At 36.5% G+C, this 25,803-nt stretch overlaps 2 long non-coding RNA genes and 16 other non-coding genes across 19 annotated transcripts; all 18 read left to right on the forward strand.

Moving 5' to 3' along the window:
* Positions 1-792: 792 nt before the first annotated feature.
* LOC125169305 (small nucleolar RNA SNORD113/SNORD114 family) lies at positions 793-866 on the forward strand. The gene has a single exon (XR_007153617.1). It is a non-coding gene; the product is annotated as a small nucleolar RNA SNORD113/SNORD114 family (small nucleolar RNA).
* Positions 814-15,881, forward strand: LOC125169054 (uncharacterized). 2 transcript variants are annotated; one of them, XR_007153420.1, is made up of 12 exons: positions 814-2,222; positions 4,357-4,396; positions 5,489-5,562; positions 6,436-6,497; positions 7,696-7,767; positions 8,484-8,566; positions 9,412-9,467; positions 10,303-10,389; positions 11,302-11,388; positions 13,553-13,629; positions 14,761-14,847; positions 15,743-15,881. It is a non-coding gene; the product is annotated as an uncharacterized LOC125169054 (long non-coding RNA). The 2 variants fall into 2 exon arrangements; XR_007153419.1 differs by lacking the exon at positions 15,743-15,881 and adding an exon at positions 15,109-15,452.
* Positions 2,981-3,053, forward strand: LOC125169315 (small nucleolar RNA SNORD113/SNORD114 family). The gene has a single exon (XR_007153627.1). It is a non-coding gene; the product is annotated as a small nucleolar RNA SNORD113/SNORD114 family (small nucleolar RNA).
* LOC125169288 (small nucleolar RNA SNORD113/SNORD114 family) lies at positions 4,930-5,004 on the forward strand. Its single transcript, XR_007153603.1, has one exon. It is a non-coding gene; the product is annotated as a small nucleolar RNA SNORD113/SNORD114 family (small nucleolar RNA).
* LOC125169268 (small nucleolar RNA SNORD113/SNORD114 family) lies at positions 5,863-5,937 on the forward strand. The gene has a single exon (XR_007153583.1). It is a non-coding gene; the product is annotated as a small nucleolar RNA SNORD113/SNORD114 family (small nucleolar RNA).
* LOC125169296 (small nucleolar RNA SNORD113/SNORD114 family) lies at positions 6,872-6,945 on the forward strand. Its single transcript, XR_007153610.1, has one exon. It is a non-coding gene; the product is annotated as a small nucleolar RNA SNORD113/SNORD114 family (small nucleolar RNA).
* LOC125169271 (small nucleolar RNA SNORD113/SNORD114 family) lies at positions 8,098-8,172 on the forward strand. The gene has a single exon (XR_007153586.1). It is a non-coding gene; the product is annotated as a small nucleolar RNA SNORD113/SNORD114 family (small nucleolar RNA).
* On the forward strand, positions 8,887-8,958 carry LOC125169291 (small nucleolar RNA SNORD113/SNORD114 family). Its single transcript, XR_007153606.1, has one exon. It is a non-coding gene; the product is annotated as a small nucleolar RNA SNORD113/SNORD114 family (small nucleolar RNA).
* On the forward strand, positions 9,816-9,890 carry LOC125169269 (small nucleolar RNA SNORD113/SNORD114 family). The gene has a single exon (XR_007153584.1). It is a non-coding gene; the product is annotated as a small nucleolar RNA SNORD113/SNORD114 family (small nucleolar RNA).
* On the forward strand, positions 10,732-10,806 carry LOC125169270 (small nucleolar RNA SNORD113/SNORD114 family). Its single transcript, XR_007153585.1, has one exon. It is a non-coding gene; the product is annotated as a small nucleolar RNA SNORD113/SNORD114 family (small nucleolar RNA).
* LOC125169284 (small nucleolar RNA SNORD113/SNORD114 family) lies at positions 11,709-11,783 on the forward strand. Its single transcript, XR_007153599.1, has one exon. It is a non-coding gene; the product is annotated as a small nucleolar RNA SNORD113/SNORD114 family (small nucleolar RNA).
* LOC125169281 (small nucleolar RNA SNORD113/SNORD114 family) lies at positions 15,187-15,261 on the forward strand. The gene has a single exon (XR_007153596.1). It is a non-coding gene; the product is annotated as a small nucleolar RNA SNORD113/SNORD114 family (small nucleolar RNA).
* A 284-nt stretch (positions 15,882-16,165) lies between the features above and the next one.
* Positions 16,166-16,240, forward strand: LOC125169287 (small nucleolar RNA SNORD113/SNORD114 family). The gene has a single exon (XR_007153602.1). It is a non-coding gene; the product is annotated as a small nucleolar RNA SNORD113/SNORD114 family (small nucleolar RNA).
* Positions 16,241-17,367: 1,127 nt separating this feature from the next.
* On the forward strand, positions 17,368-17,442 carry LOC125169289 (small nucleolar RNA SNORD113/SNORD114 family). Its single transcript, XR_007153604.1, has one exon. It is a non-coding gene; the product is annotated as a small nucleolar RNA SNORD113/SNORD114 family (small nucleolar RNA).
* A 472-nt stretch (positions 17,443-17,914) lies between these two features.
* On the forward strand, positions 17,915-20,155 carry LOC125169057 (uncharacterized). The gene is made up of 3 exons (XR_007153425.1): positions 17,915-17,995; positions 18,836-18,894; positions 20,017-20,155. It is a non-coding gene; the product is annotated as an uncharacterized LOC125169057 (long non-coding RNA).
* Positions 18,350-18,421, forward strand: LOC125169321 (small nucleolar RNA SNORD113/SNORD114 family). Its single transcript, XR_007153632.1, has one exon. It is a non-coding gene; the product is annotated as a small nucleolar RNA SNORD113/SNORD114 family (small nucleolar RNA).
* A 405-nt stretch (positions 20,156-20,560) lies between the features above and the next one.
* Positions 20,561-20,632, forward strand: LOC125169276 (small nucleolar RNA SNORD113/SNORD114 family). Its single transcript, XR_007153591.1, has one exon. It is a non-coding gene; the product is annotated as a small nucleolar RNA SNORD113/SNORD114 family (small nucleolar RNA).
* Positions 20,633-25,682: 5,050 nt separating this feature from the next.
* Positions 25,683-25,757, forward strand: LOC125169322 (small nucleolar RNA SNORD113/SNORD114 family). The gene has a single exon (XR_007153633.1). It is a non-coding gene; the product is annotated as a small nucleolar RNA SNORD113/SNORD114 family (small nucleolar RNA).
* Positions 25,758-25,803: the final 46 nt, after the last annotated feature.

Genomic DNA, 25,803 nt, shown 5'->3' on the forward strand with positions numbered 1-25,803 from the left:
AATCTGAGAACACCAAGTAAGGACCAATGGTGGGAATGTGTTCTGGGCCAAGGAGTAGAAGTAACCCATTTCAGCACAACTGAGATGCATTTTTTGTTTTTAAAGATGGAAGGCATGTACTTGATTTTTGGAACTGTTTGCTATTCCGTATTGTTTCTAAACACAGTTGATTTAAGCGTTTCCATTTTGAGAGAGATCCAGGCTATATTAACTGTTTAGAAGAAGGAAGCTCTCAGAAGGTGGAGCATATTGTGTATGTTCTAGAAAAACCATTGTGGTTTTTTGTTGTTAATTACACTGCGCTTAAAATTGGACAAATTAAAACATGGCCTGGGGCACCTGGGTGGCTCAGTCGGTTGGGCATCCGACTTCGGCTCAGGTCATGATCTCGCAGTCCGTGAGTTCAAGCCCCGCGTCAGGCTCTGTGCTGACAGCTCAGAGCCTGGAGCCTGTTTCAGATTCTGTGTCTCGCTCTCTCTCTGACCTTCCCCCATTCATGCTCTGTCTCTGTCTCAAAAATGAATAAACGTTAAAAAAAAAATTTAAAAAAAAAAAAAAAAATAAAAATAATAAAAAAAAAAAAAAAAAAAAAAAAAAAACATGGCCCAATCCTGGGACATTTTTAATGATGGTATTGATACAAAGCAAGGTTCACACTAAGATCTAGGCTAAAAGCTCTGTGGGAAATCGGTCTAGAGACCGATCATAGTACTATCAACTATCTTGTTCCAGGAGTTGGTAATTCCTGGGAAAATGAAGATAGAAATGAATGAAGAAAAAGAGTGCCAAGTCTGGACCAATGATGAGATTGGAGGGTGTCTGAATCAAAAACTTTGATTAAAGCCATCTGTGACTCTGAGGTCCATTATTTAAAAGTGGCCTCATATTTTCCTCTGTGGAAATGAGCTTAGAGCAGAATTTCTGAATGTTCAAATACCTTGATCATGGGTATACACACTTTATGGGAATAGCTTGAATTCTTGTAAGTAAATCATGAGTGAATACATGAAGAAATATATAAATGAGTAAATATAAAGAAACCTGGGTATAGGCCAATTATGAGAGTAGGTAATGAAACTGGGATTATTACACGTTTCTGAGGCATTGAATTCCAGTGAAATCTATTTGTAGGGGCTGTTGCCCCCTTTTTTGGAAGGAGTGGGTAGACAGATGCATGTAAGATTCAGCATCTTTGTTTGATATAGGTGGTTGCCTGCTGGTTGGTTGTTTGTATTTAGAAAAGGAAAAATTGCATACATAAATAATTCATTAAATGTTTAATTGGAAAAAGAATGAGCATAGTTCATATTAGAATGTGCCTTATGAACAGTTATTATTAATGTACCTCTGTTCATTGAGTTTTATTAAAAACAAGGAAAAAGATCTCATGTTTAAAGTTCTGTGGCTAATGTAGTAGACATGTGGAGACAAAACAATGCTATTCAAGTTTCCTGTCTAATATTAGTTAATTTCCAGATATTGATGAGTTGTTACATTTGAGTGGATTAAATGCTAATCACAGTTTTTAAAAGGGGGCAAAATGTGGCCCAGTAAGAAGCAAAAATAATCCTTATCTATACTTCTGATCCTCTCTTCCTAACTTGGTCATGGGCATGTAGTCCCTTGTACATGAAGAGCATTTGTATTCTGGGTTGTTCATGGATTTACCATTTTGTTTGTGTGTGTGTGTATAGGTGTGTGTGTTAGTATACTTGAATGTATGATCAACTATTCCACAAGGCATTCCATAAATGAATAAATAAAACAATGAACAGTTGAATTAACATATGAGTAGGGTGAAAGCATAGATCTTGGTGACAATATGCCATGAGTCACAAATTTAATGTCATCTATTTCTACACAAATTGAGTTCTTCAAAAAAAAGATTGTCTAGGCTCTTGCCTATATGGATAAGGGGTGTGTAGACAGATATGTGCAATAGTTTTTATTTTTATGTGATGAACTCAACAGTGTTCATTGTATTATTTAAAATTTATACTTAAATCAGCAAATTAAAAAGGAGTGATGTTCTTGGATCAGTGATGACAGTGAGAAGTGAATCAGCTTCCTGAGTAATTTTGTACCACACAACTGTTGTCCTTTAAATCAATCTAAATCTGGACTGTTCATTCTTTCGAATATTGACACTTGACTCCAGAATGGAGACCATGGCTGATTTAACCAGTCTCTACTGATGAAGATCTTGGCTGTTATCTTTCTGGGTAAGGAACCTAATGACTAAAGTAAAGAAGAGGCAAAAGATCTTGTCAATTGGGGTGAATTTTTCATTAGTGTTCACTGAATTATTTAAATGAAGTCATAGAGAAATCAGTGATATGAATGTGCTATGAAGCAAAGATTATGATTAATCTGATTCAGTACAATTGGGGTTAAAAATAAGACAGAAGACATTTTCTTCATTTTCAAAGTAGATTAATAATCCATCTTATTTTTGCACTGCATCTGGCTTCAACTTGTATCCAGTACTAAAATCTACGACCGCACTGTTGAACGTGGTTGTCCCTAGCCGCATGTGGCTATTTAAATCTAAAATAATTAAAGTCCAGTGAATTTTAAATTCAGCTCTTCGGTTGCACTAGCCCCATTTCAAGTACCCAGTAGCTACATGTGGCTTATAGTGACCCTATTAGAGAATGCAATATAGCACATTCGTATTCTGATGCAGAGTGCTATTGGGTAGCTCCTTGGTGAAGGAGTACACAGAAAGATGGCAGACGGTTGGAATAAGACGCAAGGATGTTAATTGATCCATACACACCTCACTGAGGGCCACTACTAAGGATATTTTTAGTTTATGGGAAAAGAGTCTGTAAATAGACCTTGGTCATATCCAAGGATCTTGTTCTTGTTTTTTTTTTTTTTTTTAAAGTCATGGACATTGATTTTATTACTGTTGATGAATCAATGTTGATGGATCAATGAAGGGATCCATAAACAAAGGTATAAATGAAGAAAAAAATGGATCAATGATGAGTACCCTGGGGTGTCTGAAATCAAGGATTTTGATTAAACCCTATAACTCTGAGGTCCGTTACAAGAAGATTCCTCTCTTTGGTCTCTATGGGAAATGAGTTTATTCTGGGAGTTAAAAATACTCAGGAGTTTTCTCTTGGGCTTTTAAGTATTGTATTTTCAGTAAATCAATGCATGAATAAATCAACAAACAAATAAATGAATAAAGACAAAATGGGTTATTTCTGGTCCAAATAGGAGAGTATGTAATGTAATATATATAATATAAAAATCAATGTTAATACATTTCTGAAGCACTGCGTTCAGTAAAATAAATGGATTAAAGCTGACCCTTTTGGGTAAAGAGAATTTAGATAAATGGATGTAAGAACCCATGTTGTTTTGCTGGGTTGGGTTGTTGTTTTTTTGTTTTACTAAGAGAAGAGCAAAACATGTACTTAAAATTAATTATCAATTAAATAACTACGTAATTGAAAGAGGGCTTACACATGGACTTTTGTTGAGAATGTGTCACATGGCCAGTTATAATTAATCCAACGATCTTCGCTATGTTTTTAATTAAAAAAAAAAAACAGGAAAAAGATCATCTGATCTTTTTTCTGTGCCTAAGGAGCATATGGACAGGCATTAATATTGTCTTGTTTCTGTGGATTCACAAATATTAATGATATTATTAAAAATGAATAAAAGAACAAGTAAATATATTAATCAATTATTTGAAAGAAGACAAAGCACGGACCATGAGGAGCATGTGTTCTGGAACAAGGAGAGTGATTAATCCAGTTCTACCAAACTGCTCTCCAGATAAAGAAAATAAGACTTAGGCTCTTAGATTTTGGGAATGGTGAATATGCTTAGATTGGCTTTCTTTTTGTGGCTTGGTGCAATTTCTTTAAAACAGCACAAGATAAGTGACTCCATATGTGACTATGTTAATACATACCTATGGAAAGGTGGGACAAGCGTGGGCAATTGCTGAGAATGTGCCTGAATCTAGGATTCAGGTTAATATAGTTCTTTCCAAGCAAGATTCGTTTAGAAGAAAGATATAGCTCTTGCCTGGCTGAGTAGGGGGCGTATAAACAGATAGGAGTGGTTGTCGTGGTTCTTATTATTTTTAACTGGTGTTGGTTTCCAAGGCATTCATTATATCAGTTAAATTTAATGCTTGAATCAATCAAGCAATAAATATGCTATTCAGAGTTTTAATACATAATGAGCACTAAGGTTTATTTCTAATCATTTATTGTTGACTTGAACGCATTTAAAATATTGGAATCTAGACTGTTCTATATCTATCGGTCCACCTATCATCTACATAATTGAACCTTTTTATTTTCATATTTGCTTTATACTCTACAGAATGGATGGACGATGAATCCATTATGGAGTACAGAAACATGTAAGTAACAGTCAAGGTAATTGCTTTTGGCTTGGTGGTTTGTCATGGGCGGTAACTCCGTTACTGAAAGGGAATAAATGGCTACATATACTAATAAAATGAATGAAGGTCATGTGTGGGCCAGTTCAGCACATCTGTGGTCAATTAAGGAGAAGAAAGCAAAACGATTTTATTCATTTTCACAGTTAATTATTCAATTAATGAATGGAAAACGTATTATTCAATTTGAATTTTGAGTCACAGTTGATTTAAAGCTCCCTTTATTTACAGAGGCATAGTTTGGTCACAGTGAAATAATAAAATGGGGTAAATATGAAGTATCATATTAATCAATACAGGAAACATTGTGGACAACTAGTGAAAGATATATATCAGGGAGGTCGGGGGGATGTAATTCTATACAGAAATGTTAGAGATATCCAAGGATCTTGTCTCAAGTTTACATGACCTTTAGGCATTTTATTATTATTAGGGAATTGATGAATTAATCATTTAGACTTGTACATATGACTGAACATAGTGAAGGCCAATTCTGGACCAATGATGATGATTGGTGGAGTATGAGTCCTGGATGATGGATACTATGTAACTGGAACTCTGAGGTCCAGCACGATACGAAATCTGGTCTATACCTTCTATTGGAAAGGATCCAATGGACAGATGTTAAGAATATTTAAGGTTCTTGTTCTTAGTTTGTGTGTTCATGGAATTTGATTCTATTATTGTGAAGGGATCAACAAAAAGAATCAAACAAGTCTATAAATAAAGCAAGAAAGTGAAGCCTTGTCCAGTTATGAAAATATATGGCAACGTCAGAAATAATATTTATATATTGAAAACACTGAATTCCATTAGGAAATAAGCGTCCTAAAGGTATTATCTCTTTGGCTAAGGTTAATATATGTACGGTGTAAATAATAGCCCATTTTCTTGTTTGGTCAGGGCCTTGTTCGACGTTGTTTGTTATCTCAAGAAAAAAAGCATCACAGTTTAATACATATCTAAAGGACAAGTTAAATGCAAGGGGGCATATAAGGATAATGGATGGAGAGAATATTTCAGTCTTTTTATCATCTGTTTTTGTACTCTCAGAATGGATGTGCCAGGCCAGTTGAAGCATCTCCATGGTCATGAGCTGTTTGTTGCCTAGGAGCATAGAGACCAGTGTGAGTATCATCAAATCTTGGTCTTGGTCTGAGAGGTTTTTAAAGGTCCAAGAAGGCCAACCATGGACTAGTGTACATACGGCATTGCCATGAGCAGTGTGTGGACAATGGCAAAATTCAGAATGATTAATGAGAGATATCATCAATGTGGTAAATGATCCTGTAGGTAGATATTACAGATACTTAAGACTATTATTCTTAAGGTTTTGTGATTCAGAGTTATTTACTTAATTATTAATGAAATGAGGAATTAATCAATAAGCAAATGTGGAAACGAGTGGAGAAGAAGAGGGCCAGTTCTGGACCAATGATGACCACTGGTGGCGTATGAATCACGGATGATGAATATTATGTGTCTGAAACTCTGAGGTCCAACCAATAAGAAATATAGTGTGTTCCTCCTGTTGGAAATAATTCCGTGGACAGATGTAAGGAGTACACAGGATTTCGTTCTTTTCCTACATGTACATAGTTTTGATTTCATATTTATAAATGGATCAATGATAGAACCATAAAGAAATATATAAATCAGTAAATATAAAAAGAAGAAGCATTGTTAAACTCCAAAAAAAAAATGTGGTGAGGCAAGAAATACTATTAATATGAGTTGAAATCACAGAAGTCCATTAAGAATTAATGGACCAACTGTGTTATCTCTGTGCAGGGATCATACAGGCACTGATTAATCACGGTCACTTTTGTTGTTACAGACCAGTCTCATGGGTGAGGTTCTTCATTTTGTTAAGGGGAGAATGTGTAAATATTATGAAAAAATAATAATCAAATGAATGAGTGAATGAAGTGTGAAAGCAAGGCTGAATGGAGAGACTGTCTCAATTTTTAAAATCATTTCTCCTGCTTTGTACTCCTCAGAATGGATGCAGTTAAGCTGATTATCTGTGGTTGCCTCCGTTGTCGGGAACACAGACACTAATGTGAGTAATGGTTACAGGGGTTTTAGTTTGAATGTTTACTTTTTAAAAAGTGCCTTAATAAGATGTATTTTGTATGAGCAGAGAAAGCCAACTGAGGCCCAATGATATTGGCTATATATATGCTATTATATGAGACATTGTGTTGATAAACCATGTATGACGCATTGAAGATAATTAATATAAGAAATATACTGATGTGGTAAGTGATTGTATAGGCGGATGGAAGGACATGTGATTGTATAGGGCGGATGGAAGGGACATTTAGTTCTTTTTATTTATTTTTTTAATTCATAGGTATCTGTTTTATTATCACCAGGGAATTGGTAAATTAGTTAATAAATATTGATGGCAATGAAGAAAAAGAGGCCCAAGCTTGGATCGATGATGAGGCTGGTGCCGTATGAATCACGCATGATGAATGATACGTGTCTGGAACTCTGAGGTCCAACACACAGGGAAATCTAGTCTACTGCCTCTTTTGGAAATGATCCTATAGGCAGATGTTGAGAATATACAAGGATCATGTTCTTAGCCTCTGTGCACACGGATTCTGGTTCTGTTATTATTATTGGCTATATTAAAATTATAAGTAGCCAATAAACAAATAGAAATAAATATGAATAAGTAAAACGTTGGTGAATTATGAAAATGTGTCATGAAGTAAGAGAATCTATTAATATATGTTGAAAACACTGAGCTGCTTAAGAAGACATGGTTCAAAGGTGTTACTTCTTTGGCTAATGATTATACAGGAAGTACAAGTAACCATCATTGTTCCTGTTCTGGCTCAGTGGCAAATTTGATGTTCGCCTTTTTTTTTTTTAATGTTTATTTATTTTTGAGAGACAGAGTGTGAGTGGGGGAGGGGCAGAGAGACAGGGAGACACAGAATCCGAAGGAGGATCCAGGCTCTCAGCCGTCAGAGCCCACGCAGAGCTTGAACTCACGAGTGTGAGATCATGACCTGAGCCGAAGTTGGCCACCCAACTGACTGAGCCACCCCAGGCACCCCCGATATTCACTTTCTTAAGAGAAATATTAATACATATTACCACCAAATAATTAATACCTAAATTACTCACTAAATAAGAGGTTAAATGCAAGGATTGCATAGAGAGGTGGAGAGATTGTGTCTCAGTTGTTTGGTTTTTTTTTTTTTTGGTTTGTTTTTCTGTTCTGTCTGCTTTGTACTTCTCAGAGTGGGCACACCAAGGTGATGAAAGCCATCTGCCATGGTTACAGGCTCTATATGTAGGAGATGGAGACCAGTGTAAGTACAAAGTTCTTATCTTATTTTTGCTGATTTGTTTAGCATGTTGACTGTAATATTAAAAATATTTAAATATATAAAAAAAGGCCAGCCCCATGATAAATATGAAATTGACATGAGACATTATATTGATTAACCAGTGTTTGCAACATGGTAGATTATTGATAAAATATATATTCAAGGAGGTGGCAGTGATTCTATGGACAGATGTTAGGGATACTTGGGGGTCTTATTTTCAAGTGTTTTTGATTCATAGATATTTTATAGTTATGGATTTATTGATAATCACTGATAAATGTAGAAGTGAGTGAAGAAAAAGAGGGCCAGTTCTGGACCAATGATGACCACTGGTGGCGTAGGAGTCATGGATGATGAATACTACGTGTCGGGAACTCTGAGGTCCAACAAAATAAGAAATCTAGTCTCGTTTCTCTGTTGCAAGTGACCATATTGACAGGTGTTAGTAACAGACAAGGATCATGTTCTTGTTCCTTGTATTCATGGATTTTAATTCTTTTAGTATAGAGAAGCGAAAGAATCAATAATCAAATACAAATAAACATGAATAAGGAAAGGATTGTAAAATATGTAACTTAAGAAATACCTAAGTGGTTGAGTAAATGAAATGTGGAATGCAACGCCAAAGAAAATAAGGTCTAAGGGTTTTTTTTTTTTTTTTTTTTTAAATATCACCTTCTGTGTTTTGCACTTCTCAGAGTGGATGCCCTGGAGCTAATTTAAGGATTCTTCCATGGTCACAAGGCGTCTGCTTGTCTCTGTGTGTTTGGTGTATAGAAATGTGAGTTTTTATGGGTATATACTTTGTATTTGAAAGTTATGAAATATAATAAAAGAAAGCCACCCATGGTCCATTGATAAATATGGAATTGATATTGCATTGCATTATATTGATTAATCCCCATATGAAACTTTGAGGGTGATTAATCAAGAACATATATTGATATAGTAAATGATTGTATGGACAGATAGGACTATTCAAGGCCTGTGGTCTAGGGTTTTTTTTCTTTTTTTTACTTATAGGTATTTATTTTATTATTTATTATTTGATGAATTAATTAATAGACAAAGGTAGATAAAAATGGAAAAAAAGGCCAAGGGTGGACCAATGATGATGGCTGGTGGCGTATGACTCGTGGTTGATGATTACGTGTCTGGAACTCTGAGGTCCAGCGTAAAAAGAAATCTAGTTGATTATCTCTGTTGGAAATGATCCTATAGACAATTTTAGGATTTCACAAAGTTCTTGTTTGGGGGTCCTTATGTTCATGAATTTTGATTCTATTGTAGTAAGTGAATCAACAAAAAGATCAATATAGAAATATATATAAAAGAAGATGGAGGGGTGAAGCATTGTACAGTTATGAAAAATGTAGTAAGAAGAATAAGAGAGAAATAGTTCAAGGTGTTACCTTTAGATAACGATGTTATAGATAATATAAACAATGGCCAATATTCTTGTTCTGGGTTAATGGAAAGCTCAATGTTTTTCTCGATAAAAAGTTAAATGCATATTACCCCAAATTAATATACAGCTTAATTACCGGGTAATGAAATGTAGACACAAGGATCAATAGAGAAAATGTACCAATCATGTTATTATCTACTCTGCTTTCTACTTTTTAGAATGGACACATCCAAGGTGGTTTAAATAGTATGCCTGTAGGAACATGGAAACCAACGTGAGTAACAGTCAATGTTTTCATCTCACTTTGGGTGGTTTCTTTAGGGGATTCTCTGTAATATTTAAAAGCAAGTATTCAATATAAGAGAAAAGACCAGTCATGACCCAGTCATGAATTTGGAAATTTGTGAAACATGATGTTGATTAATCTACTTGTACAACAATGAGGATGAATAATGGGAGGCATTTTAACGAGGCAATGATTCTAAAGAAAAGTGATAGGGATACCGAAGGCCCTTGTCCTTGGGCTTTTGTGATTCATAGTTAGTTACTTAATTACCGTAGTGAACCGATGAGTTAATTTTTTAAAAATGTATATGCGAATAAAGAAAAAGAGATCCAAGCGTGGACCAATGATGACAGCTGGTGGCGTATGAGTCATATACGATGACTGCTACGTGTCTGGAAGTCTGAGGTCCAACACGATTGATGTTAGGAATATACAAGGTTATTGCTCTGGTAACCATGGATTCGTGAATTTCTGTATTATTAATATAAATGAATGGATCAATGATAGAACCAATAAATAAATCTATAACTAAATAAAACCATGGAAGAAGTCTTATCAACCATGGATATATGTGTAGTGAGGCAGGAACTACTATTAATGTAAACTGAAGAAACTGATAGAGGTTAAGAGATAAACGGATCAAGGGTGTTACCCCTTTTTCTAAGGATCATAACATTACATTTATATTTATGTTTGTTATATGTGTATTAATTAGGAAAAGTAATAAATACCTTTATGAATGAGTAAATGAAATGAGGAAAACAGGACCGTTTAGAGAAGTCCTCAATTTATTTTATCATCTTCCCTGCTCTGTACTCCTCAGAATAGGTACATGCGTGAAGTTGGGTTGAAGCATCTTTCATGGTCACGAGCTCTGTGGTTGCCTTGTCTAATGAGCATAGAAGCCAACGTGAGTAAGAGTTAAAGTTCATGTCTTTGAGAATTTATTTTCAGGTACTCACTGTATTGTTAAAAGTGTGAAATATAATAAGAAATGCCAGCCATCATGAATGATAAATGTGGGGTTTATCTGCTGCGTGATAAGTATTAGTCCACATATGGAACTTTGATGATCATTCACGAAATAGATATATCAATGTGGCAGATGATCCTACAGGCAGATATAGAATATTCATTGCTCTTATCCTTGGGCGTTTGTGAATCACGGCGTTTTAAGAGTTAATATTAGTGAATTCATGAATTGGGCAGTTACCTTATGCAGATGAGAATGAGGAGGAAGGAGGCCCAGATCTGGACCAATGATGATAGTTGGTGGCGTATGAGTCATGGATGATGAATATTACGTGTCTGAAACTCTGAGGTCCAATAAAAAGAAAGATCATCTCTTGCCTCTTTTTGCCATGATATCATAGACAAATATTAGGAAAAGAAAAGAATAATTTTCTTGCTTTGTGTTTGTGAGTTTTGATTTTGCTGTACAAAATAGCCCAAAGAGGTGATCCGTATACAAGTATAAATAAGTTGAAATGAAGAGAGTGAAGCAAGTTTGCTCTTAATATACATGGTGAGGCGATAAAAGCCATTAACATATACAGAAAACACTGCAGTTCATTGAGAAAACGTAAGTGGTTCACATGTCTTACTCTTTGGCTAAGAATGATACAGAGACCACGAAGAACAGCCAAAGTTCCTATTCTGTGTTAGTGTTAGACTTGATATTGTTCATTTTTTAAGAAAAAAATAATAAATACGGTCCCAATTCACTGTATTCCTAAAGGACCCACTGAATGTAGATAGGATGTGTGGGTCGATAGAGAGTATCTCAGTCTCGTTTTCTGTTCTGCTTTGTATTATTCCTCAGCATGGATGCACTTGAACTCACCTAGGTGTTTGGCCGTGATCGGATGCTCCATGGATGCCCCTTGCGTGTAAGAGGATGGAGACCAATGTGAGTGGCAGTCAGATTCTCCTCCTAGTTTAGGTGGTTTGTACAGGATATTCAGGGTCAATTAAAAATTTGAGGAAGTCCAAACACAGCTCAATGGCAAATATGGCATTGTCATGAAACACGCTAACTAATCAATATTGTCCACAATGAGGATCATTAGTGAAATAACTGTAAAGATTCAATAGGCAGATGCTAGGGATACTTAAGGATCTTGTCCTTGAGTTTTGTGATTCCCAGATACTCGTTTTATTATTACTAATTGCGTAATAAATTGACATCAAGCAAATGCAAATGAGAATGAAGAAAAGGAGACCTGAGCGTGGACCCATGATGACAGCTGGTGGCGTATGAGTCACATACGATGACTGCTACGTGTCTGGAAGTCTGAGGTCCATCCAACACAAAAATATCTAGTCAGTTTCCTCTGCTCAAAGTGTTCCCATAGACAGATATCAGGGATATACAACGACTTTGTTCTTATTCATGAGTTTCTAGAAATATTATAAAATACACATTTTATAATAAATAAACATTTTATACAAATGTATATATGAACGAATAAAGATGAAGAAGGTTAAGTATTGTTCATTATTAAAACAAGTTGTGGGAGAAATAGTAGTTTTTCTTCAAATATTTATTTATTTATTTATTATTTATGTTTGTTTATTTTGAGAGAAGGAGAGAGAGAGAGGAAGAGAGGGGGAGAGAAAGAGCACGCATGAGTGAGCAGGGGAGGGACAGAGAGAGAATCCCAGGCAGGTGGGGCCTGATGCAGGGCTTGAACTCATGAATCATGAGATCATGACCTTAGCTGAATTCAAAAGTCAGATGCCCAACCGACTTGAGCCACCCAGGTGGCCCTCAAATTTTTATTTAAATTCTAGCTAGTTAACATACAGTGTAATATGTTTCAGGAGTAGAATTTAGTGATAGAAATAATACTACTGTAAGTTAGAATGGATAATAAATGGATTCAGTGTATTTAATTAATTAATTAATTTATTTATTTAGAGAAAGAGAGAGAGAAAGATAGAGAAAGCACGAGTTGGGGAGGGGCAGAGAGAGAGGGAGAGAGCGAATCCCAAGCAGGCTTCACCATGTCAGTGCAGAGCCCGACTCTGGGGCTCGATCTCAGGAATCGTGAGTTCATGACCTGAGCTGAAATCGAGAATCCGATGCTTCACCGACTGAGCCCCTATTTTATATTTTTGACTAAGGATGACGTAGACAGTGATCAGTGATAGTTAATTATGGAGTCATGGGAATAAAAGGAATATAGTCGATGATACCGTAGTAGTTTTGTGTGGTAGCTACACTTGGGGTGAGCACAGCGTGAGGTAGAAAGAAATTGGATCACGTGTTCTGCCCCTGAAACGAATGTAAAGTTGTGTGTCAACTATACTCAAATAAAAAACAATTTCAATGCCGTGATGCAGATATACCTTGAAAACATTACGCTAAGTGATAAAAGGCAGACAGAGAGGGTCACGTCGTGCACGACTCCACTTATATGAAATATCCCAAACACATGAATCCACAGGGAGAGAACAAGGATTGGTGGTTGCCAGGGCCTGGGACCCAGACGAGTAGGGAGAGACTGCTTAACGCATATGGTATTTTATTTTGGAGTCATGAAAGTATTTTGAAACTAGGTAGAGGTGGTTGGTGGTTGCGGATATTGTGAAAATACTAAGTGCTGCTGTTTTGTTAACTTTATTTATTATTATTATTATCATTTTTAAAGATTATTTCTTTTGAGAGAAAAAGAGAGCGTGAGCAAGGGAAGGGCAGAGAGAGGGAGAGAGAGAATCCCGAGCAGGTTCCATGCCGATGGCATGGGGCTCAATCTCATGAACTGTGAGATCTTGACCTGAGCCAAAATCAAGAGTCAGATGCTTAACCACTGAGCCACCCAGGTGCCTCATGGTTTGGTAACTTTAAATAGCTAATTTTACCTAAATTAAGAAGAGAGACCTTTATAAGAAAAGTGGATTATTAAACTGAGAAACTTAGACATTTGATGTTTATCTTATAGAAGGAAAACGAAATGTTACCATACGTTGATAAATAACTAAATGACTACCTATATGAATGGTGGAAAGTATGGGTCAATGGAAAGGATGTCTCAATCTTGCTATCGCCTTTTCTACTTGGTACTATTCAGAATGGAACCCCAGGCTGATTTTAGCTTCTGCTCTGATCAAGATCGACATGTTGCTTCAGTGTTGGAGAGAGACCAAGGTGCGTACCGGTCAAAGAAGTCATCTTAGATTAGGCCATTTGTTAAAAGGTATACATTGAATTATTAAAAAGTATGGAACATAATTTGAAGAAGTTAACTATGTCCCAGTGAGAAATATGATACAAAACGTGATATTGATTCGTCAGTGAAATGCAACATAGAGGCCCGTTAATGAAATTAATGAAATAGAATCAGTCTATGTGGGAAATGACTCTACAGAGAGATTTTATTTTATTTTTAAAAAATTTTAATGTTTTATGTATTTTTGAGAAAGAGAGAGAGAGAGAGAGAGAGCGAGAGAGAGAGAGCACGTGTGTAAGGGAGGGAGGGCAGAGAGAGGAAGACACAGAATCCGAAGCTGGCTCCAGGCTCTGAGCTGTCAGCACAGAGCCCGATGTGGGGCTCACACTCACAAGCTGTGAGATCGTGACTTGAGCCAAAGTCAGATGCTTAACCGACAGAGCCACCCAGGCGCCCCGGTTCTCTGGAGAGATTTTAGACATTGGAAAGGATCTTCTTGGATTTTGGGAATCACGTGTTTATTTTATTATTATTAACGGCTTAATGATTTATTTGATAGCAATGCAGACATGAATGAAGAAAAAGACATCCAAACCAGAGCCAGTGATGGCAAATGGTGGCACGTGCATATGGATAATATGTGCCTGGAGTACTAAGGTCCAACACAAGACATAATTAGTCAGATCCCCCTTTTGGACGTGCTCCTGTAGACACGTACTAGAAACATACAAAGATCACGTTCTTACTCTGGTCTTTATCAATTTAGATTTATTATTATAAGTGGATCAATAATAGAACCACTAGTGAAATATAAACAAATAGATAAAAAGAGAGTGAAGCATCGTCCAGCTGTAAATGTATGTGAAAACACCGATACCCCTTAAGGAACAAACGTATCAACGGTGTCACCTCTTTGACCAAGGGTCATAAAAACTCGTACGTAAGAGTCAGTTTGAGTTTTTAGGTCAGTCTCGAATCTGAGGTTGTTCCTTTGGTTCACGGAAAGAAAATTAATAAATATCTAAATGATAGGATGAATGAAATGTGGAAAAGAAGAATCGTTTCAGGTCAGGTCTCATATATCACATACTCTGTTTTCTATTCCCCAGGATGGACATACTCAGGCTGATCGAAGAATTCTTCCATGGTCACAGTCCCTGTGGTTGCACCTGTGTTCCAGGTGTGCATAGCCCAACGTGAGTAGCAAAGTTCATGTTTTCATGTGACAGGCTTTAAAAATGGGGGTATTTACTGTATTGTTAATAGAATGAATAGAATTCAAAAGGCTAGCCATGGCCGATGATAAATATGGAAGTATTACCAAGTATTATGTTTATGAACCCATTTATGATAGACTAAGACTAATGAATGAGAGAGAGATATCAGTATGATAGATGAATCTATGGACAGATATGGAATATTCAAGGTCTCTTATTCATTTTTGTGGTGAATCTTAGGGTTTTCAAAATTAATATTAGTGAATTCAGCCATTAATGAAATGACATCCAGAAAATGAAGAGGAAGAGACTGAAATATGGACCAGTGATGACGGCTGGTGGCGTAGGAGTCATGGACGATGAATACTACGTGTCTGGAACTCTGAGGTCCAACAGGAAAGGAAATATGGTCTCTTACCTCCGCTTGAAATTCTTCTATGGACTGATTTTAGGAATATAAAGGGACTGTTTTCTTAGATTGTTTTCTTGAATTTTGATTGTTTTACTATCAATGGATCAATTCAAGAACCAAGGTACAAATATTAATAAGTCAAAATGAGGCGCGTGGAGCATATGCACTCAGTATACGTGGTGAGGCAATAGAAACTATTCAAATATATTGAATATACTGAATCCCATTAAGGAGAATGAATGGCTCATGGGCCTCACCTCTTTAGTGAACAGTGATAGAGAAGTTCTCATTCGGGGTCTATAGCAAGTAGGAGGTTACTCATTTTTTTAATAAAAAAAATACTAAACATTATTCTAAATTGGTGTATTTCCAAATGATTGACTCGATGTAACGTGGAATGTGCGGAACGATGGACATCATGTTTCAGTCTTGTTTATACCTACTTTGCTTTGTGCTTCTCAGAAAGAAAACACCTGAGCCGATTTAAGCATCACCATGTTTAGGCACTCCAGGGTAGCCTCTTGTGTGGGAGCATGACGTCCAACGTGCGTAATCGTCAAATTTCTTGTCTTGGTTGGGAGGGTTTGCTCAGGGTGTCACTGGAATTATTTACAAAGTCTTTAACATAAGAGAAAAGGCCAACTATGGCCCAGTGACAAAGTCGAAGCTGTATGAGACATTATGTTGATCAACCTACCATTACCGTAATGAGGACGGTTAATGAAGAAGTGTATTAGACGCCGATTCTCAAGAAAAATGATAGAAATACTGAAGGCTTTTGTCCTCGCTTTTTGAGATTCATAGATCCTTATTTAGTTACTATGAATAGATTGGTGAAGTAACATAGGAACAAATGGAGGTGAAAAGGACAAAGTGGACCAGTCCTGGACCGATGATGACAGCTGGTGGCGTAGGAGTCCTTCACGATGAATGCTACGTGTCTGGAAGTCTGAGGTCCACCACAAAGGGAAATCTAGCCTATTTTCTCTTTTTTCAGATGATCCTATGGTTCGATGTTAGGAATATGCAAAGAAATGGTTCTTGTCATTTTGGATTCATGGATTTCTACATTATTAACCTAAATGGATCAGTGACAGAACCAATAGAAAAATCTCTAAATAAATAGGGGACGAAGACTTATCCACTGTGAATATATTTGGTGAGGCAAGGAATTCTGTTAATACAAACCAAGGAACCTGATGCAGGCTGAGAAATAAACGGACCAAAGGTGTTAGCTCTTAGATGTTAGCAGGTAGATGCTGACACTGAGAAGCAATGTTCAATTTTGTAAGCCTGGGTCATTCTCAGGTTGCGGGTGTTAATTTTGTGATATATATGCTTATAATTTCATATGTATACATGTTGTTAAAAAATAATACCCAGGCAGCTGGAAAGATGAAATGAGGAAAATAAGACTAGTAGAGAAGTTTCAGTTTTTAATTGTCCACTCTGGGTTACACTCCTCAGAATCAACACATTCCAGCTGATTCAGATTTTTCATGGTCAAAAGGTCTCTGTGTTCGGGCCATGGGGATGAATGTGAGTAAAGGTTACAGTTCTTGTATTTGTTTAAGCAGTTTTTAATTTCTATTTATTTATTAAAAATTTTTTTAAATGTCTACTATTTTTGAGAGAGAGACAGAGCACGAGTGGGGGAGGGGCAGAGAGAGAGGGAGACAGAATCCGAAGCAGGCTCCAGGCTCCGAGCTGTCAGCACAGAGCCCAACATGGGGCTCGAACCCATGAACTGTGAGATCAGGACCTGAGCCGAAGTTAGTTGCTCAATGGACTGAGCCACCCGGGCGCCCCAAGCAGTTTTTTTTTCTTTAAAAAAGGTATTCACTGTATTGTTAAAAGTGTGAAATATAATTTAAAACACTAAACACGGGAACCGATAAATATGGGCTATAACATTTGCTAATGCATATGGGAAGTGTTGATGATGATGATCCTATAGGCAGACGTAGAATATTCACTGCTTTTATTATTGGATCTTTGTGAATCCCAGGGTTTTAAAAATTATCATTAATAGGTTAAGGAATTAGTGAAGTTACATACATGAGAATGAAGAAAAAGAAGCCCAGATCTGGACCGATGATGATAGGTGGTGGCGTATGAGTCATGGATGATGAATATTACGTGTCTGAAACTCTGAGGCCCAATCAAAAAACCAAATAAAGTCTCTTCTGTGTGAAGCGGTCTTATGTACCGATGTTGGGGGGGTAGGGGGAAGGGCCCTTTTATTGGTTTATTTTCATGACTTTTGATTCTACTGTAATAACTGGCTAAAAGTAGAATCAATCTGCAAGTGTAAATGAGATTAAGAGGGCGAAGCATGTCTATTCTTTGTAAAAATTAGTAACGTTTATTGAGAATATTGAAGTTTATTAAGAAATGTAAGTGTTTTCAGTGTCTTGCCTCTTTGGCTAAGAATGATACAGACAGTAAATCACAGTCAACATTCTTGTTCTTAGTCTGTGTCAAGTTTGATAATGCCTCGTTTGTTTAGAGAAAATAATAAATATGACCCTGATGTACTATATTCCTAAGTGACAGACTAAGTGAAGTTAAAATAGTCGCATCAACAGAGTGTCTCTCAATCTTGTTATGTGCTCTGCTTTTTATTCCTCAGGTGGACACACGTGAACTGATTAAGCACTTGGCTGTCAACAGGGGCTCCACTGGTCGTCCTTATGTTGGTGCATGTAGACCAAGGTGAGGACTAGTCAAATCTATCTCTTGGTTTGGGTTGTTTGTTTAGAGCGTTCATTGTAACATTGTGAAATGGTATTAAGTATATTCAAAGAGGCCTAACCAGTGCTTTGAGGATAAATATGGATGTGATATGCAATGTTCTGTTGATTAACAGGTATTTGTATCAGTGAAGATATTTAATGAAGGAGGCATATTCAGGGAGGCGAATGATCCTATAGATAGACATTAGGGACATTAAGGCTCTTGTCCTTGAGTATTTGTGATAGATAGATATTTATTTTATTGTTATCAGTGAATTGATGAATCGAGGAATAAACAAATAAAGACAGAAGGAAGGAAAGGGAAAGTCAAGGCTGGACCACTGATGACCACTGGTGGCGAATGAGTCATATCTGATGTCCATTCCTTCTGTTTGACGTGGTTCAGTAGACACTTGTCAAGATTATACAAAGATCTTGTTCTTGGTCCTTGGGTTCGTGAATTTCACAATATCTTATTATGAAGGAATAAATAAATGTATAAAATAAGGAGGAAGAGACTCAAGTAGTGTTCATTCTTAAAATGTATAGTATGGGAAATAATACTAATATGAATTGAAATTGATATTAAATGGATTAAGTGTACTGCATCTTTGACTAAGGCTGATATAGACTATGATAAGGAATCATTACTTCTCTGAGTCAGAACTCTGATGTGTAATTTGTTAAGATGAAAATAACCTAAATGTTACCATTAATAAATAAATACCCAAATGACCATGTATATGACGGCCAGAAATAATGAATCAGTGGAGAGAATGTCTCAGTCTTTTTATCATTTTCTCTGCTGGCTACTCTTCAGAACAGATGCCCCAAGGAGATTTCAGCTTCTGTCATGGTAAAGATTGTCAAGAGACCAAGGTGAGTAATGGTCAAAGTTCTAGTCTTCGTTTGGGTCATTTGTTTCCCATCCAAGTACTAACCAGGCCCGACCCTGCTTAGCTTCCGAGATCAGACGAAATCGGGCACATTCAGGGTGGTATGGCCGTAGACAATGGGTCATTTGTTTAAAGGTATTTATGGTAGTATTAAAATGGAATAAATATAATAAAAATTTAATGATGTCCACATGTAAATATAATATGAAATATTATATTAATTCTTCAATAACGGAATATGTTAACCAATCAACCTTAAAGTTGATTACTCAAAGAGATATAGTTAGTCCATGTGGGAAATGATTCTATGGACTATGATCAGAATATTCAAATATCTTCTTGTTGGGTTTGGAAATCATATATTATATTATTATCAATGAATTAATAGCCTATTCAATATAAATGTAGAAATGAATGAAGAAAAAGACATTCAAATATAGACCAGTGAGCACAACTGGTAGCATGTTAATTAGGAAAAATGAATGTCTGGAGCTCCAAGGTCCAACACAAAACATAGTTAGTTGAGTTCCTTTCTTGGAAATGATACTATAGACAGATATCAGAAATATACAAAAATCATGTTTTTTTTTTCAACGTTTATTTATTTTTGGGACAGAGAGAGACAGAGCATGAACAGGGGAGGGGCAGAGAGAGAGGGAGACACAGAATCAGAAACAGGCTCCAGGTTCCGAGCCATCAGCCCAGAGCCTGACGCGGGGCTCGAACTCACGCACCGCGAGATCGTGACCTGGCTGAAGTTGGACGCTTAACCGACTGCACCACCCAGGCGCCCCAAAAAATCATGTTTTTATTTGGGTTCATAGATTTGGATTTTATTATTACTAGTGGATCAATGATGGGACCATTAAACAAATAAAAAATAGAGAAAGAAGAAGAATATTACACATTGCCCAACATGGGTGAGGCAAGAAATATTACAAATAACAATGAAAAAAGACACTGATGCCTCCTAAGAAATGAATGAATCTTTGCCTAAGGATCATATAAACTCTGATAAGTAAGAGTCAGTTGTATTTCCTGGGTTAGTCTCGAGTTTGTTTCCTCTGTTAAGAGAACAAAAATCTACATCATGAACATTTTACAGGTACCTGAATGACTAAGTAAATGAAATGTGGTTCGCAAGAGGCAATGGGATAAGGTCCCAGTTTCCTTCATCGTCTGCTCTGCTCTGTACTCCTCAGAATGGATGCACTCACGCTGATACAGGTGCTTCCATGGTTACATGCTTTCTGATTGCATACGTGTGTTTGGAGCATAGAGACCAATGTGAGTAGTGGTTGAAGTGTTTGTCTTTCTAGTGTCCTTTTTTTTTTTTAAGGTGTTAACTATATATCGTTAAAAAGTACAAATCGTAATCAAGTAGGGACGACTATGGAATTGATTCTATTGATTAGTAGGGGTTGATTGTATTGATTAATGCATACACGAAAAACACTAATTAATGAGAGCAATACATCGATCCTATTTGTCTCCTATAGGAGAGTGAAAATGATCTTACAGACGGATTAGAGATATTAAGCCTCTTTTTGTGTTTTTGTGAATAAGAGGGTCTTGAAATTATTATTAGTGAATTAATGAATTAGTCGATAAATAACGTACAACTGAATGAAGGAAAAGAGGGACAATAATGGATCGATGATGACCACTGGTGGCGTATGAGTCCTATACGATGAATACATGTCTGGAACTCTGAGGTCCAAATGAAAGGCAATCTAGTCCAGTGCCCTTTGTGAAGCGATACCATTAGACAGATACCATGAATTTAAAGGGATCATGTTTTGGGTTTATGTTCATGCATTCTCTATTTTTATAATCAGATCAAGGAGATAATCAATAATGTATAAACAAGCAAAGATTAAGGTCATGAAGCATTGTCCAATTACAAAAATATGTGGTGAGACAAGAAATGCTATTAATATATATTGAAAACACACTCCCATCCACCAATAGTAAATGATACAGAGGTGTTGCCTCTTGGGCTAAGGCTTGTATAGCTGTAGTGTTAAATAGTAATTGGCAATGTTCATAATCCATGTCAGCGGCAAGGTCATTATTGTTCTTTTATTAGGAGAAATTAAATAAACATTCCTCCCAACTGCAGATTCCCGAAATGACCCACTAAATGAAAGCTGGAATGCAAAGACCAGTGGAAATTAGGTATCTAGCTTTTTGTTATCATCTGCTCTGTTCTCTGCAGAGTAGATGCACTCAAGTTGATTTAAGCATCTTCCATGATCAGAAGTTCTATGGCTGCATCTATGTGTTAGTGGAAATCAAGAGAAGTAAGAGTCAGTGTTCTCTCAGTTTGGGAGGCTTGTTTAAGGGTATTCGCTGTGGTATTAAAAATGTGAAATATAATCAGCGAATGCCAACCATTGCCCCCAAATGCCACTAACATGAAGCATTGTGTTTATTAATCCATATACAACACATTGAGGTCAGTTAATGAAAGAAATGAATTGCTCGGGGAAATAATTCTATAGACAGATGTTACAGATTAGTTCATGGCAACCGTACACTAATGATAAAGAGTTTGAAATGAGCATGTTCGCTAATCCATACTCAATACTGAGGTCAGTTAGCAAAGCAGATCTAGACTATTTTCCCTGTAGAAAATGATTTTATGTACCGAAGTTAGGGGTATTAAAGCTATTTTTAATAATCTCATGGGTATTTTTTATTAGTGAATTAGTGAATTAATCTCTAACAAAATTATAATTCAGTGAAGAAAAAGAGTGATATCTGGACCAATACTGAGGGCCAGTAGCATACGAGGCAAGGTTGAAGAAGGCTGATCTACAACTTTGTGATCCAATGCAAATCCAGTGCAAAAAGAAATCTAGTCCATTGCTTCTGTGATAAATGGTCCTGTAAGCAGTAGTTAGAGATATTCAAGAATATTATTCTTGGGCTTTTGAGTTTCACAAATATTGACTGCTTATTAAAAATTAATCAATGTAATAATAACTAAAAATGTATGAATGAAGGAAGGGAAAATAGGGCCAAATGTGGAATAGCTATAGCATATGTAATGAAACTAACATCATTACCAATCCATTTCTAAGGAACAGAAGTCCATTAAAAATTTATGAAGGCGTTTACACCTCATCAGAAGGGATGTGTGGACAGAGGTGTGTAATTGTTGATGTTCATGTTCTGTGCTGTCTTTGGCTTGCAGGTGTTTTTGTTTTCATTTTTTAATTGAGAAATAGGGGAAGCATGAAAATTTTCTATTTGCAGCAACATGGATGGATCTATAGTGTACTATGCTAAGTGAAATAGGTCAATCAGAGAAAGACAAATACCATATGATCTCATTCATTTGTGGAATTTAAGAAACGAGACAGATGAGCATGGGGGACAAAAACAAAGAGGCAAACTATAAAACATACTCTTAACTCTAGAGAACAAACTGAGGGTTGCTGGAGGGGAGGTGGGTGGGGAGATAGGCTAAATGGGTGATGGGTATTAAGGAGGGCACCTGTTGGGATGAGCATTGGGTGTTCTATGTAAGTGATGAATCACTAAGCTCTACTCCTGAAACTAATATTACACTATATGTTAACTAATTGGAATTTGTATAAAAACTTGAAAAAAAAAAGAGATCCAAGCAAGGGCCAATGATGTGAATGGAATGCATTCTGAATGTGTCTTGTGGTTAAGTCACTTCTGTACTATTGAAGTTCATTTCAAAAGGAGATTTGGTATATTACATCCACGAGAATAAATCTATAGCTAGACAGTAATTTGGAAGAATCTAATCATGGAATCCTGGGAATTTATTGCATTATTCTAAGGGAATAAATGAACAAAACCAGTAGATGACACATAGGTAGGTACATAGGTAAATAGATGAAGAGAGTAATTAATGCTGGATTAATTGGGAAAAATGTTGCAAGGTTGACATTTTTGTTTATACAATTGGGAAACATTGCAGTATATTAAGAAATCAGTAGGTTAAAGGTTAACCCCTCTGGGTTGGCGTACTACAACTCACTTGAGTGAGCACCAAAATCACCTGCAAGAGTGGTTAAACTATAGATTTCCAGTCCCACCCTCAGCATTTCTGCTTTGGCGGGATTCAAGGTTGGGGGGAGGGATCCAAGGATCTGCATTGCAAGTATGTTCGCACACTGATAATGCGTCATTTAGAAACAACGGTTTGAGAATCACTGCTTTAAGTCAGATGTATGTAATAGTTAATGCCCTTGCTTTGGATCAGTGGTAAGTACCAGGCTGTTTATTTTATTAAGACAAAAAAGAGAGGAAAACTAAGAAACAGACTGTTAACTACAGAGAACACACTGGTGGTTACCAGGGAGGAGGTGGTGGGGGGGGGGTAAAAATAGGTGATGGGGATTAAGGAGTGCTCCTGTGATGAGCACCCAGTGTTGTAGGGAGGTGTTGAATCACTCCATTCCACACTTGAAACTAAGTAATACTAATACTAATACTAATACTAATACTAATACTAATACTAATACTAATAATAATGAAAAACAAGGAGCAAGGTAATAGATCCATTAATTAATAAATATCTGAAACTTCAAGCAAATGAAAGGAGAAAGCATGATTCAATGGAGAAAATAGCTCATTCTTTTAACATCATCTTTATGCTCTGCAAACGGATGCACTTGAACTGATTACACATTCTGTGTAGACTCCAATGATGAGGAACCATCGTTTATGATTAATTTTTAAAAAATGTTTACTTATTTATTTTGAGAGAGAGAGAGGGAGAATGAGTGGGGGAGGGGCAGAGAGAGAGAGAGAGAGGAAGAGAGAATCCCAAGCAGGCTCCATGCTGTCAGCACAGAGCCCAATGCAGGACTCGATCTCATGAACCATGAGATCATAACCTGATCTGAAATCGAGAATCAGATGGTTAACCAACTAAGCCACCCGGGTGCCCCTAAAGTTTATGATTACTTTGATTTAGTATTACTTGGGATGATTTTATTTTATTTTTTAAGTTTTTATTTAAATTCCAGCTAGTTAATGTACAGTGTAGTATTAGCTTCAGGGGTACAGCATAGTGATTCAGCACCTCCATAGGTCATCCTGGGCTCATCACACGCGTGCCCTCCTTAATCCCCATCGCCTCTTTCTCCCATCCCCCACCCACCTCCCCTACTTGGGATGATTTTAAAAATAGATCAAATCCATGTCACTCCTTTTTATAACTCTTTAAATTTCTATTTCAGTGTCTCCCTAAACACTCCTTAACTGATAAAGTCGTAAACTATTTTTGTTATGAGGACGAAGTACATAGGAGATGGAAGTAATAGTCAGTGTCTTAGTACTGATGGGAGTGGTCTAGATATATAAATATGCAAATTACATGAAAAAGGCAAACCATGGACCAATGATGCGAATGGAATGCATTCTGATCTATACCTTATGATCAACACATCTATGATGTACCGAGGTCCCGTGCAAAAAGGGATTGAAGCGTTTATACCTGTGGGAGTGAGCCTATATATAGATTACAGTAATAGTCAAGGATCATGTTCTTAGTCTTTGGTGCTTTGTGGATTTTGCTTTTATTTCTTTTTTTAATTAAATTTTTAAAAATATTTATTTTTGAGAGAGAGAGAGAGAGAGAGCAGGGGAGAGGTGGAGAGGGACAGAGTCACAGAATCCCAAGCAGGCTCCAGGCTCTGAGCTGTCAGCACAGAGCCTGACGCGGGGCTTGAACTCACGAGTGGTGAGATCATGACCTGAGCCTAAGTCAGGCACTCGACCAACTGAGCCACCCAGGTGCCGCCATTTTGCTTTTATTTTAATCAATAAATGAGAGGAACAAATATGTCAGTGCATAAAGATGAAAAGAGTGAGGCATATCTAACTATGAAAATATGTGGTGAGGCAAGAATTACTATGAATATAGCTTGGAACGACTGGACTTCATTAATAAAGAGATCAAGGGGGTTACATTTTGGGTAGGGAGAATACAGATGATGATATGTAATAGTATGTGTTCTTGCTTTGAGTTAGTGGTGAGTTCAAGTGGTTCATTTACCAAGAGAAAAAGAAGGAAGTAACACTATAAAATAATAAATACCCAAGTGACTAAGAAAACGAATCAGAAAAGTATGTATTAATGGGAATATTGTGTCGGCATTTTATTATCTGCAGTGATGAGTAGAGGTTACTGAGTCGTGTATAAGTTTTATGTTTGATTAATATTAAGAGAAAAGTAAATAAATGTTATTATAAGTTAATAAATACCTAAATGACTTTGTATATGAATGGTGGAAAGTCTGATCAACAGAGAGGATGTCTCAATCTTGCTAGCACCTTCTTTGCTTTGTACTCTTCAGAAGGGAGGCTGGAGCTGATTTCTGTTTATGTGCGATCAAGATTATCACATAGGCTCTGTGTCAGAGAAGAGACTAAAGTGAGTACCAGCCAAGATCTCGTTTTCATTCAGGTCATTTGTTTAAGGGCTTGTACAGTATTATGAAAAATTATTACATTAGTAAAAAAGTTGACTATTGTCCAATAATGAATAGGATATAAAACATGTTGATTGATGATGTGCAACATTGAGATTGATTAACAGAAGAAACGTAGTCCATGTGGGAAATGGGTGTATAGGCAGATGCTAGGGACATTCAAGCATCTTGTCCTTGAGGTTGTTTTGTAAGTCATCTAATTTTTTATTATTGTCAGACAACTAATGATGCAATGGATAACAAATATAGACACAAATTAAGAGGAAAAAAAAAAAGAAAAGAAACCCAAACATGGACCAGGGATGATGGCTGGTGGTATACAAGTTCATGGATGGTAAAAATAAGTATCTAAAACTCTGAGATCCAACACAAAACATAATTAGTTCAATCCCTCTTTTGGAAATGATCTTATG

This window comes from Prionailurus viverrinus, chromosome B3 (assembly GCF_022837055.1).
Source record: "Prionailurus viverrinus isolate Anna chromosome B3, UM_Priviv_1.0, whole genome shotgun sequence".
NCBI classification, from domain to species: Eukaryota; Metazoa; Chordata; class Mammalia; order Carnivora; family Felidae; genus Prionailurus; species Prionailurus viverrinus.